At 41.4% G+C, this 14,943-nt stretch overlaps 1 pseudogene; it reads right to left on the bottom strand.

The window, feature by feature from the left end:
- Window positions 1–3,800: 3,800 nt before the first annotated feature.
- On the bottom strand, window positions 3,801–5,222 carry LOC137235436 (ubiquitin-like modifier-activating enzyme 5; annotated as a pseudogene).
- Between the last annotated feature and the right edge of the window lie 9,721 nt (window positions 5,223–14,943).

The following is a 14,943-nucleotide window of genomic DNA, read 5'->3' as shown; positions in this document are numbered from 1 at the left end:
TTTTCGCCAATGACCTCCGCTGAAACGAGAAAAATTATTATAAGACTTACACACTAAACTTAATCTAAATGAGGAGTTCGTCTGCGACGCAAAATGGCCGGGAATCCTTTCCGACTTGCCTAGCATGCCACCTAAGCTAGGATGATAAAAGTTAACGGTGATGAACAGATGTAAGTGAATATTTCTTGCCATTGAATTATACATAATTCTTAAATATAGAAATTCAGAATGTAATAGGTGTATAGTCGATGGCCAGTAAGGCTGGACGAAGAGGCCGAGGTCTCCGTTCCAGATTGGCACCATTTTTTGTTATTCTGTGGTTTTTGTCGTTCCGGATGGAGAGGCCGAGGTCTCCATTCCAGATTTGCGGTTTTTTTGTTGGTTGGACGAAGAGGCCGAAGTCTCCGTTCCAGACTCGCATTATTTTGGTTTAGGTTTTTCTGGACTGGACGAAGAGGCCGAGGTCTCCGTTCCAGCGTCTAAAGTATCGTGTCGCTCTCAGGGCGACTGTGGCATTTTATGGATGTGCCAGGGCGAGTGGCCGTGAGGTTGGTTGGGTGATGCGCTTTTTCACTGCAGCGCATGTATTTCGTCAGTTGTGTATTATATTATTACCCTACAAAACACCTGGTCACACCTACCCACGCCCATGCAAATGTGACTACGAATATAACCTGTCACCGTAAAATGACTAGTCAAATAACGTGGAGTGGCGAGAGCGTTTTTGCAAAGTAGTTAGTGCTGTGATTTCGAGCAGCTTATATATTTCAACATAACCAGCAAGATTGCGGTGTGTGGGAGATTGGAGCGGACGTGATTCCAAGCCACCCGCGCAAAATTACCTGTTTTCGTGATACGCGTGTTATTTTATTAACAAACGTACGTTAAAATAGGGGAATAAACCGAGTTTAAATCGAAGCGGAGAGGCTCACGAAGGTATGGATTTAATTTTGTGCGACAGCACATGATGAATAGCGAAAATCGTAATTAAACTTGAAAGTGTACCAACTGCCGGTGCTTGCATCCGGATTGGCGATGCGTTCTTCACGACGCGTTCTATCTGCACGTACCATTATGCTAAATGTACCATGCAACTCTGTCGTGTATTTCTTGGTTAGCTGACAGCTGGTATGGTGAATTTGTGGTGTGCGAGTATATATATATACATATATGTATTTGCTTGCCCTTGAAAAAAAAAAACTAGGTCACTGGGGCAGTAGCACACCAGGCCGGTAGAAACAGTAAACTTTTCCCATTTCGGGATTTTGTCGTGTCGGGATTGCTTTATTTCGGGACTCGGATTGTTTTGTACCGAGCCCTTATAATGACTGTTTGTGATGTTTGTTGCTGAAAAACAACAAGTCCTGCCCCCCGCCAAAAGGCAGGCAGTGCCGACGGCAAAAAAAATCAAAAAATCAAAGAGAAAAAAAAATTTTTTTTTTTTGGTTTTTTTTTTTTGTTGTTTGTAAATGAGAGCAATTAATTTTTTAAGGAGGTGTTTGCCTGTATTTTTGTGCGTAAGCATGTTTTGGGACTGCCCAGGTCAAAAAAAGCCGATCCCGATTTTGTTTCTTTTGCGGGTTTTCGGTACCAGTGTGCGTCACTTAATGCAGCACTAATATGATATGCCGAGCCAAGAAGGAATACATACATACATATGTACATACTTTGGTTGAACATTCCAGTATAGAGAATGAAGCAAAAACAAAAATGAATCGAAAGATTTATTTTACCGTTTTTGCTTCAATTCATGTGGAATTTTACGCATTGCTGGACAAGAAGGTAAGTGGTAAAATATTTTGCAATAATTTTATTTCAATAACTATATTTTATGTTATTTCAGATTTTTAATACATTTTCTTTTCTTTTTCAGGTGACTGGTGGTGGAGGTCCAGAACAGTGGATGGGTAAGTATGCCGGTATCGTTCCGTTTTTTAGTGTTTTGTACATTTTCTAACTTCTTTACTTTTGTCTTTTCTCGTTTCAGGTATTGGTGATGGCAGGTACTATGTACTGTGAAGCGATTGTATGCAAGAATATTCCACGTCTGGTAACGGGTTGGGAGCAGCTGCTTGCATTGGGTATGCGCATGCCAGTGCTCTATGGTCATAGCACGGTGTATCAAGCAGATGCGCATATACTCTATGTGTTTGGTGTTACTCGGCAGTAGAGCCACAGAATAAACTGTATGCGCTTAATTTACAAAAAATGACTTGGACAGAACTGCCGACATTCAAAGAACTCATGCGTCCTGATGCAATGCGGCCACGCGCACGTTATTTTCATTCGGCCGCCACACCCGAGAAATATATGATTGTCTATGGTGGACGAACGCAACCTTATGAAGCTAGCGATGTACTTGTAGCTTATATATATGATTGAAATCAATGGATACGTCTAACAGAGGATGTACATGTTGTTGGTAGGCTGCCGCATTCCACGTACGCTGAAGCAATTTCGATCGGTCACGAGAGCAACGTAATTTATATAATAGGCGGTTGGGATGGTAGCGCCGCACAATCCCATGTCACACGCATTTATTTACCCGATGATATTTGTCAAGTGTGGGGCGCTAGCAAATATTTGTGCCGGCATCATAAGGGTTGTAGCTTTTGCACAGTCACAGGCACATACAGTTCAGCATCGTATTGCTACAGCGAAGGTGATGCTGGCGTATGTGAATATCATAATGGTACATTGATTTATAATAACGGCGCTGCATGTGATGATGTATGGATGGCGCGTCGTAATTGTTCCACTTTTAGTACTTGTTGCGCTTGTCTTGCCTCATGGCCGACGCACATCGAGACTACACCTATTTGTCAGTGGTGTGACGAATGGGGCATTAAAGGACGTTGCGTGCCGGCAGGTGTGGATTGTGAACGTCATAGCACTTGGTGTAGTAAAGAAATTAGCGTTGGTTTGCTGAATCTCTGCCCGCAGCCTCAATGTCATATACTGCACTGTGAAGTTTGTGTAATGAATGAGAACTGTGAATGGGCACAACGTGAATTGGGTACTATCGAATGCATAACAAAGAATTGGTTGAACAAAATCAATATCGTATAATTGGGCCATGCCCAATGCCATGTCAGATTTATAAGAGCTGCAGCACTTGTTTGTCGACGAACGATGATGAGAATCCTAAAGATTGTAAATGGTCCACTATGTTGAATAGCTGCATTTCACCACAATCACAACCTTTACTCTGCGCTGGTGGTGTTTGTGGCCTCGTATTAGAAACGAATGAGACTACACATTGTCCAGAGCCATGTAATGGGTACGATCATTGTTCTTCCTGTTTGGAGCATGCGCATTGTGGTTGGGGTGCGCGTGATGGTTATAATGGTGATGGTGTTTGCACGGAAGGCTCTCTGGAGAATAAACAAGAAGATCCTTCGTGTTCTACCTGCGATCTCATTTATACTTCATGCCGTAATGACACACAATTAACACCAGCTGATGTTGTCTCATGGCATTATGTTAAGTGTCCTGCAGAGAGTGAATGCGAGAGTGGTCATCACAATTGTAATCCCATATCGGAACGCTGTATCGATACAGAAGTTGGCTATACATGTCAATGGGGTGTGGGATATCGTGATGAGAATGGCACATGTTCGCCAGTTTGTAGTCAGTGTTGCGTACGAGGCAAATGTATTAAGCCTGATAATTGCACATGTGATTTTGGTTATGTTGGCGCTAATTGTAGCATACAATGTTTATTAATGGTCACTCGAATTGTGAAGGTCCAGATCGTTTGGATGTCTGCTTAGAATGTCATAATAATACAAAAGGTGATCAATGCGAAAAGTGTAGACCGCTGTATGTTGGTAATCCAAAGGAGGGTCACGAATGCGTACCATGTCATGAATATTGTAATGGTCATACCGACCGGCATGTTTACTTAATATTAATGCTAGGTATCATCTCTTTTAGAATACTAACACTTAACCCTATAACGCCTTCATTTGGGCAAATAATTCATCTAAATCTACCTCCGTATTTCCAGAAACAGCTCCAGCATCTGCGGATCTAGTCTTTACAGGAGCTTCATAAGCTAAACGCAGGCCATCTGCAACATTACCTCCAACAGACACCGTAGCAATCGAATCTTCTACATCAGGCGAGTCATCCACAAGCTCGATACCCCATTCATTTGTTTCATGTATGGGCAGATCGTCTGCTCCAACGTCCTATTTAATCACTGCTTTAGGACGCGCCTGATATTCTTTCTGTCGGTCCTGACAAGGTCGATCATCACATTGTGGATTTGGTCTTAAACTCATACGAGGGAAGAAACCATTCATTGCATTATAACCCAAATAGTCTGATACTTCACCAAAATTTAGTAGATATTTAAGAGTATTTTTGACTAACATCCCAGCTGTTATACCCATTGTAGTGGGTAAAGAAGCGTCACATACCCCTTCACGTTTCAATGTACGCTCATTAATATGTTCTGCTACAACAAGTGGTGGTGCACAACCGAAGCAAGCAGTTTCGCCAGGACGTATAAATTGTATATGCCCTGAAACGGCATTCTCAGATACACTGGATTCCAACCAATTCAAGTTGAGCTCATTGCATGCCGTATTAATGGCCATGCGTGCTTCAAAATTGTCTACACAACTTAAAACCAGATCGACCGGCGTATTTGATTGTATACCACCATGGGCCATGCGTGCTTCAAAATTGTCTACACAACTTAAAACCAGATCGACCGGCGTATTTGATTGTATACCACCATGGGCTATAGTATTTAAGAATTTATCAAATGATTCCACAGTAGTTATGTTGTAGTTGTGAGTTACGATATTAACATCAGGGTTTATGGAGCTCAATGTACGCGCCGCTGCTTCCACCTTGGATAAAACCTGCTTGATCGGGTGTGAAAAAGAGTCGATTCATATTTGCCAACTCAACTTTATCATAGTCAAATAATATAAGTTTCCCAACTCCACATCTCGTTAACATATCAGCCGTAACACTTCCGACGCCACCAACTCCAACAATAGCGATGGTTTTTTTTCGCGTATGCGTTCATATTCCTTTACAATACCCATACATTGCAGTGCCATAAGGCGACTGTAGGGATTAGAGTCAACCACTTCGGAAGACATTTTGTCAATACGTTCCCTCGCCGCTCTTGTTTTGCTCTTTTGCAGCTGCCACTGGAGATGTAGTTCAGCAATTTTTGTTTCAAATTCATCGATGGCCGACATATTTGTATAATTTTATATTAATACTAAATTGTTTTGTTTGGCTCATGATGATGGTTGGATATCTTCATTGCAAATACTTTGGATGATTTAAAGGATTTCAGAAATACTGTACGTTGTTTGGAATTGATAGCGAAATGCTCATTTAGTGCAATGAAGGGAGCGGTAGGTTGTTTTAAACAAAAGCAAGCCAATATTTATTTCTAACATTTTTACTTAATAATTGTTAGATGTTCAACGAAAATTTTAGATCAGTCACTTCAAAGATCATAATGCGTCTTTTAAAGGATGAACAACAACGATTTGTCGATAAGGAGAGATTACTGACGATTTCAGCAGCACAAAAAATCTGTGGTAGAAAACAAATTGGTATGTGGAAACCTTTTATTAAATACACGCTTGATATGTTTATGTCTTCTACTGGGGAGTTATAGTGCGATCGCTTTGGGTTTAACCTGGGAAGATATTTGCAACTAGAGTAGCTAGTGGTGTTAAGATATATGTTAATTTAGCAGAAGAGTCATAACACTAAAAACTATGATCGAAACATGATTAAATTATGTTAAAATTTTGAGGAAGTGCCGTGGGCTCAGGGTGTGGGAATAAAGGCGCCTGGCAAAGTTCAGTAGTCATACTGCCTTAGGCGTAACCATTTTTTTCCTTAGCCATATCTACTGACATCGGCTATTGGTGCCTTAACCTTAAAAATTTGAGAATTTCATAAAAAAGGAAAGGAAACGTAACTTAGATTTCCGTGCTCGCTAATAACATTAAAAGGTTGAGTACCCCATTCTTACTTCTTCGATTATAGGACCAACAGTCTTTGCATACCCTCAGTTTTAGTAACCATCTTTTATTTCTACGCTCTCAAGGGTCATTACATCGTCTCTCTCACTTTTGTTTAATGTAAATGCAGTTTCCTCGGAGTCTCGAAGAGAAAAGTAAGATTAATGATTTGATGGAAAGCTAGTATGGGTTATGGAATTTGTAAGATGTTATTTTGATGCAAAATGACTTATGTCTACTCAGGTTACTCTTCTCTTCAAGAGCCAGCCAAGGCTATGTAATAGTATAAGGCCTATTGGGAATCGCAGCAGGGGTTGCTGACCTCGTTTTACTCATTCTTAAGATCGTGTACTACCCTTTTTGGTGAGAGCGACGTATCGCGTACCTATATCTAACTCAAAAGTCTTCGTGAATTTGCAATTCTGTGGCAGACCGTGTTCTGCGTTAGGGTTCTGGTGTCCTCGCTCGGGGAGCGAGTGAATTTGGGTTGACTTGTGGAATCTTTCCTTTAAAAAATATAGATAATGGGCCGAACGCCCTTAGATTCTGTGGCAGATCGGTTCGCCCTTCTGCGGTAGGTTTTTTCTGGTGTCCTCGTTCTGGGAGAACGAGTGAATGGGATGTTTTCTGCTCAGGGGGCCCCCGGTTAGTCTTGTTGAAAAAAAAACTCAGAAAAAAAAAATGTTTTTTGTTTGCGAGCTCTTGGTAAGCTCTCCCGCGTCTTCGTGCATCTCGCTCCCTTTCCCCATTGCCCAACAGTAGTCAGGTGTAGGGTAGTAAAAAAAAGATAAAAATAAGATGTAGGATCGCCCTCCGGTAGACTCGCACCATCACGAGACCGGGGTGGTTGATTATAATTAGGGCCTCGGGAGCGACGCAAGCTTAGGGATAGCGGGGCATCACGGCGCGTGATTGAACGCGTCTTTATGTCCCGAGCTCCCTTTCCCCATTGCCATCGCGTAGACGCCTTAGGTTTCCCCTCCGGTAGACTCGCACCCTCACGAGACCGGGGGGTTGATGATAATATATGGCTCGGGAGAAACACAAGCTTAGGGATAGAGAGACACGAAGACGTGGGTTCCTTAAGATGCTTTCGATGCTATCACTAACCGTGGGCCTCTAATTGTAGGTAGTCGGGGGAAATAGTGTTGTGGTTTTCTGGGGTTTTGTGCGGCGGAATTTTGCCCCTTATATTTCCTCCTCCTGGTCGTGGGACGGAAGGAGTACCAATTTCGAAATTGGTCTAGTTATTTGTCCCTTGGTTGTCTGGACGTCAACAACACGCACACGGTTGTCAGAGCCTGGGTGTATGTTGACGATCCTCCCCATTCTCCACTCGTTAGGTTGGAGGTTATCCTCCTTGATAACGACCAGGTCTCCGGATTTTAAATTGGATTGTGGATGTTTCCACTTATATCGTTTCTGGATCTCGGTGAGATATTCCGATTTCCATCTTTGGCAGAAAGTATGATGCAAGGCCTTCATTTTTTGCCATCTGTTGACTATTGAGGCAGGATTCTCGTCACAGTCGAGTTCGGGTGGAGCTAACAGATGCCCACCCACAAGAAAATGGCCTGGAGTAAGCGGCTCCAGGTCGGAAGGTTCATTTGATGAGGGACTCAGTGGTCTAGAGTTAAGACATGCCTCTATTCGGCATAACAGGGTCGTAAACTCCTCGAAGGTATATTTATGGTCGGACGCGATTTTTTTATAGTGGGTTTTAAAACTTTTTACCCCTGCCTCCCACAAGCCTCCCATGTGAGGAGCACCTGGGGGTATGAAATGCCATGCGAGAGTTTGGTAGCTATATTTATTCATGGTATCGTCCCTCGCTTCCCGAAGAAATGTCTTGAACTCCGATCTCAAGGATCGTGAAGCTCCGACAAAGTTTGTACCGTTGTCGGGGTAGACGTTTTTTGGGCATCCTCGTCTGGATACAAATCTGGAAAAGGCAGCCAAGAAGGACCCGGTACTAAGGTCGTTTGTCGCTTCAAGATGAATAGCTTTCGTTGAAAAGCAGACGAACAAACATACATATCCCTTTGAGGTCCGACACCCTCTCCCTCGGTAGGACTTTATGTCAAAAGGTCCGGCGAAATCTACCCCTGTATTTGTGAAGGCCCTGGCAAAAGTGGTGCGCTCCTTGGGAAGGATGCCCATGAGTTGAGTTTGTGCCCGCTTCTTGTAAATAGTACACGCTTTACATTTGTGGATGACAGACCTAATCATGGTTTTAACACGCGGTATCCAGTACTGAGTGCGAATAAAGCGTAGCATCAGCTGGTTTTCTCCATGGAGGGAGATCTTGTGTATAAACTCAACTAGGAGTCTGGATAGCCGACAAGTGTACGGCAGGATAATTGGGTGTCGTTCGTTGTAGGGCATATCTTTGGATGCGTTAATCCTAGCCCCAGTTCTGATTATACCATCAGAATCGATAAATGGGTTTAAGGGTAAAATTTCACTCTTCCCATGAATTGGTTTCCCTGACTTCAAGTTGGCATACTCTGCTTGATAATATTTCCTTTGGCATATAGCTATCAATCGTTGTGACGTAGTTTCGATTTCATCAGGTGCGATTGTATGAGACTGCCTATTGAAGGAAACTCTAGTTTTGGGATGTGTTCGGCGGGCAAATCGAAAAATGTAAGATATAACCCGCAGCGCCCTTGAAAGGTCGGAGAACCTATCAAGGATGTTAGGGTTGTTGTTTACTGACGCCGCATGAATCTTTATCCGCTTTTCCTCCATTAACGTGTTGTATTCGGTGTCTTGTGCTGGCCAGTGGGAATTGTCTTCTTGCAGCCAAGAAGGTCCCTGCCACCACAACGAATTGTTGACTAAATCTGACGCTTGTAGTCCTCTGCTCCCTAAGTCCGCTGGGTTAGATTCCGAGTCAACGTGAAGCCAGTCCTTATTACCGACCATATCGAGGATCTTGGTGATTCGATGTGCGACGAAGGTTGACCAAGTACAGGGCGGCTTGCGTATCCATGCGAGTACGATGGTTGAATCCGTCCAGAGGCGAACTTTTACTGGTCCCAAATGAATATTTCAGAATATTGATTCCATCATTTCTGCGAGAAGCACGGCGCCGCAGAGTTCTAAACGTGGTAGCGAGATGGTTTTCACTGGAGCTACTCTGGTTTTTGCTAAGAGTAAGTGTATGAAAACCTGATCGTCTCTTTTTACGCGCATATATATCGCTGCAGCATATGCTTTCTCGGAAGCGTCACAGAAACCGTGGATTTCTATTTCGCCTTCCGGGGAAAAATTTACCCACCGCGGTATCCGTATGTTATCTATTTCGCCATAATGTTGGGTGAAGGTTTTCCACCGTTCTAATGTATTTGGTGAGACAGGCTCATCCCATCCGGTGCCTTCTAACCAAATATTCTGCATTAATATTTTCGCCACTATGACCATTGGGGCGAGCCACCCTAATGGGTCGAACAGCTTGGCGATGGCTGACAAAATTTCTCGCTTAGTTAGTTTTTCTGGATCCTCCAGTGGTCCTGCTTTAAAATAAAAGAGATCGGAGTGCGCATTCCATCTTATGCCCAATGCCTTCACGGTGCTGGTGTCTTCGAACGCCAGAAAGTCTTCACTTAGTCGATCAGTTTTCGGGATGTCTTTTAGAACTGCCTCCGAGTTTGATGTCCATTTCTGAAGTGGAAAACCAGCTGACTGTAGTGCCTGTCGTATTTCATCCCTTGCCTTAATGGCCGATGCGATGGTGTGTCCTCCCGCTAATACGTCGTCTACATACATGCATTCTCGCAGGATGCTCGATGCTGTTGGATGGGAATGTTCCACATCGTCCGCCAGCTGTAGAAGCGTTCTGATGGCCAGGTATGGAGTGCAGTTAACTCCGAACGTCACAGTCTTTAACTCGTAGAGGCCTATTGGTTCACTAATGTCTTTTCGGAAAACAATCCTCTGAAATTTGGTATGGTTGGCATCCATCCAAATTTGCCTATACATTTTCTCTATATCGCTATTGAAGACATATCGATAGAGTCTCCAACGCAGAATAAGAATTGGGAGATCTGCTTGTAGTATTGGACCAGGTAGGAGAATGTCGTTTAGACTGCTGCCATTGACCGTCGGGCTTGAGGCATTGAAAACGACTCGGACTTTCGTCGTTATACTTTCTGCTTTGACAACGGCGTGGTGTGGCAGAAAGTAATTATTTGTTTCATCTGCTGCGACGACACTGCTGATTTTTTTCATATGTCCAAGAGTCTCGTATTCTGAGAGTACCCTAATATATTCTTTCCCTAAGTCCGGATTTTTTATTAACCGGGACTCGTTTCGGTAGTATTGTGAGAATGCGCGCTTAAGGGATCCTCCTAAACTCAGCTCTTCTGAGTAGCCTTGCTTGAATGGGAGGGATACTATATACCTCCCATCTTCGTTTCTTCTTGTTGTTTCTTTATACAGCTGTTCGCAATATGCGTCATCTGCATTAATGCTTTTGCCTTTTGGCAAATTTTCTAACTCCCAGAAAGCTTTTAGTTGGTTGTCCAGCGCGACTTCGTTGTAAAACGACACAATGTTCTTTGTTGGATTCGGTGCTTCAATACGACCGGTTAGTATCCAACCGAACACTGTCTCTTGGGCCAGAAGTGTATTAAGTACATTCTTTTTTAGACCGCTTAGTATAATTTGGGGATATATATCGCCACCAAGTATGAGGTCTACATCTTCATTGACGTAGAACCTCTTCTCTGCCAAAACTAAGCCTGGGAACGCCTGCATCGCCATTGTTTCGACATGGCAGGATGGCAGATTACCAGTTAGTTTGGCTAAAATTAGAACAGGAGTAGTCAAGCTAAAGCATGGGTCCACTGGTGAACGTAGCTCGATGGTGGATGCCTCTTTAACTTGAGCAGATACTGCGTTGGTGATGCCTGAAACTTGGGCATGCATTTTCCTTGCCGGCAAATTGATTCTGCGTTTTAGTCTTTCTGTCATGAAAGAGCATTCAGACCCTGAATCAATTAATGCCCGCGCGGAGAAGTCGGTACCATTATGATGAATGTGTACGCGAGCAGTTCCTAATAGCACGCCTGTGCTGGAATTAGCATGACAGGATTTTACATTCTGGTTCGCAGAAGAATTTGGTTGCCCCGATTCCTGTCTTCTTTGTGCTTGTGCTGAAGTCGACGGGATATTATCCGCGTCTTTGAATGGATTGCGCCTCGTAGGTTGCTGAACTGTATCCGCATGCAGGAGCGTGTGGTGACGAGAGTGGCATTTGGCACAGTTGTACGAACTGGTGCACCTCGTCACTGTGTGTCCTGGGGATAAGCAGTTCAGGCATCCCCCCGTGGATTTGATGAAGTTGATTCTCTCCACTGGGGTCAGATCACAGAATCGGGGACAATTCCGTAACCTGTGTTCAGCTTTGCACATTTTACAAAAAACCCTTGAAGTTGATTTTGAGGTAGGTTTTGATACCTTCGTTTGGAAGGCACCAAGTCTTTTTATGGGGGTTTCGGTTGTATGCCGAGTATTTGATGGCTTTTGTCCCTTTTGGGCGTTAGTGCCAGTGAAGCTAGACACTGTTTCCAGTGTCTGAAACCTATTTGATAGAAATTTGTCCATATCTTCCCATTTAGATATGTCCATTTTGTGGTCTATGCTTTGTTCCCATAGAGCCAGGGTACTTTCCGGTAACTTTGTCGAACACAAATATGTTAGTATTGCATCCCAATTGGATGTGTCGATTTTGTGACACTTGAGGGACGATAGACAATTGTTTATATCGCTATGTAGTTTCTTTAACGCGCTCCCACACTCACTCTCTACCTTCTTTAAATTAAAAAGAATTTGCAATTGCGTGTTGACTAATATACGCTTGTTTTCATACCTTTCGCACAGGTTTTTCCAGGCCATATCGAATCCATCATTTGTCAGAGGGCATTTATTTACAATATCCTTGGCCTCGCCCTGTGTCTTGTTGTTCAGATGGAACAGTTTTTCCACCCCCTGTAGGTCGGAATTATTTATGTATATGGCCGTAAATAGATCGCGAAAGGTTGGCCATGATAAATAGTCACCTTTGAAAATCTCCGTGTCGCAAGGAGGGAGGCGGATCTTATGCCCGCGAGGTGCGGCTGGGGGTGCTTGCTCCGAGATAGCACTATTTTCTACTTTTTTAAATTTCTCTGCCTCAGCAGATATTGTGGATAAGCATCGCATATATATTGCGTAGGTAGAGATCTGTGTTTTCCGGATGGCCAACACATCATTTGCGTCGACATCTTCTGATCCCATCAGTGAGTCAAACACAGACTTAACCTTCTTCCATAAGGAGCGCAACTCTTCTTGCTGTATCGCAAGAGTGTGCTTATTATGACTTTACTCTGGAATAAGGTTGTACTGCTGTTCAAACTCTGAGATTAACTCAGCTGATCGGATATATGTTTCCATTTTACAACTAAAACCCAACTAATTCTTTGAACAAAAAAGAAACAATGCTTTGAAAAGTCGCTTTTTATTTATTTATTTCAGATTTGGCCGACTTGTCTGATATTTTCTCAAAAGTGAAGATAGGTAATGGTGTAACCTATTGCCACCCGCACGTATATATAAGTATGTATGTATCGGTATGTGTAAATAAATTTGCAGATTATTTGTGCTGTCAGACAGAGAGCAGGGGGAGTAACACCAATGTGTGCTGTGTGAGGCAAAGGGGGCCACTCGCCAATTCAATCTTTAATTTTATTAAGTGCGCGCGTTGATATAAAACTCGACGAAAAGTGTGAAATCGTGAAATAGATCTTATGCAACAAAGAACAAAAAACTGTGTAACAAGATTGATTAAGGAAATTAGTGACGCAAAAGAAATTAAATTTTGCCGCAGTCAAATGGCGTGAAATTTTTGTGTGTAGTGAGGTTATGTGCACCTCTTCCCTGTGCTGTGTCTGGAGAGCCTTACCGCTGGTGGGGGGACAGACCAGATAGTCACAAGGAATCTTAACCGACGTTAATGCAACGCGTTTGCACTTATTTTCTTTTTTGGCACTACACAGTTTTTTCACACTTTTCGCGGTTAACTGCAATCACGTATGGCACTTTAAATGATTTTTCGCACTTTTTATTTATTGTTTTTAACCAACCAAAAAAATGTGGCAAGAAATATTGCACTTACTCTGGCTTTTTATGGCGATTTGTATAGTGGTGCTTATGTGGTAAGATGGCTTGATGTCTTGCAGTGGCTTCCGCTCGCTGTCGATTGCTCAGTGATTGACGCTGATGTGAAAATAATACTTTTTTCCCGGATAAATTTTTTATGAGGAATTTTTAAGTGTGTGCGATCAGCTATGATTTTAATGTCACCAAAAGAATTTTACCACCAAAGTGTACCACCAAACGTGTATTTCAGCTTCTTAAAAGAATTTTACCATCAAAGTGTATATAGAAGATTTTGTGTGGATGTGGACTGTATATAGGCGCTCTGTTCTAATTCCTGGTGAGAAGGACCAAATGTTCGGCCTGAATGCGTCGTAAACCGGCAGTGGGTAGGCGCACAAGGGTCGATCTCGCTCAATGGATGATGCACTCAAAAGGAAATGAAGAAGAACACGGGAGGAGTTTCCTCGTTATAAAAATGCACTTTATTGGGTAGAGGTAAAATAAACTTGTTACAATATTACCTGAATATGCTGGAACACAGTGGAGATCGCTGGCGGCAGATGTTAGCTGGTTGGCTGTTGAAATCAAAGAGGCCGGTTGTATAGCAAGCTACAACCGTTGACCCGCAAAATCCTCCGTTTTGGAGGGGAAAGGCACCCACACATCAACCCCGACATGCATATGCATGAGTGCTGACAAAAGCACACATACACGCGCATGTACATGCATGCACATGCATGAGGGTGATGGTGTGGGTGGTTATAAATTAATTCGAGTATCGAGTATCGATTTGCAGAGTTGCATTGGGGGGGGTCGCAATCAGATGCGGAAAAGTTAGGCATCCTGCCTAAACAGTTAATGTTAAAGTTAAAGTTAAAGTTAATGTTAAAGTTAAAGTTAAAGTTAAAGTTAAAGTTAAAGTTAAAGTTAAAGTTAAAGTTAAAGTTAAAGTTAAAGTTAAAGTTAAAGTTAAAGTTAAAATTAAAGTTAAAGTTAAAGCTAAGTTAAAGTTAATGTTAAAGTTAAGTTAAAGTTAAAGTTAAAATTAAACTTAAAGTTAAAGTTAAAGTTAAAGTTAAAGTTAAAGTTAAAATTAAAGTTAAAGTTAAGTTAAAGTTAAAGTTAAAGTTAAAGTTAAAGTTAAATTTAAGTTAAAGTTATAGTTAAAGTTAAAGTTAAAGTTAAAGTTAAAGTTAAAATTAAAGTTAAAGTTAAAGTTAAAGCTAAGTTAAAGTTAAAGTTAAAGTTAAGTTAAAGTTAAAGTTAAAGTTAAAGTTAAAATTAAACTTAAAGTTAAAGTTAAAGTTAAAGTTGAAGTTAAAGTTAAAGTTAAAGTTAAGTTAAAGTTAAAGTTAAAGTTAAAGTGAAAGTTAAAATTAAAGTTAAAGTTAAAGTTAAGTTAAAGTTAAAGTTAAATTTAAGTTAAAGTTTTAGTTAAAGTTAAAGTTAAAGTTAAAGTTAAAGTTAAAGTTAAAATTAAAGTTAAAGTTAAAGTTAAAGCTAAGTTAAAGTTAAAGTTAAGTTAAAGCTAAAGTTAAAATTAAACTTAAAGTTAAAGTTAAAGTTAAGTTAAAGTTAAAGTTAAAATTAAACTTAAAGTTAAAGTTAAAGTTAAAGTTGAAGTTAAAGTTAAAGTTAAAGTTAATGTTAAAGTTAAAGTTAAAGTTAAAGTTAAAGTTAAAGTTAAAGTTAAAGTTAAAGTTAAAGTTAAAGTTAAAGTTAAAGTTAAAGTTAAAGTTAAAGTTAAAGTTAAAGTTAAAGTTAAAGTTAAAGTTAAAGTTAAAGTTAAAGTTAA

This window comes from Eurosta solidaginis, chromosome X (genome assembly GCF_040869045.1).
Source record: "Eurosta solidaginis isolate ZX-2024a chromosome X, ASM4086904v1, whole genome shotgun sequence".
NCBI lineage: Eukaryota > Metazoa > Arthropoda > Insecta > Diptera > Tephritidae > Eurosta > Eurosta solidaginis.
Note: the sequence above shows the minus strand (reverse complement) of the source record. Positions and strands in the feature narration are given on the sequence as shown.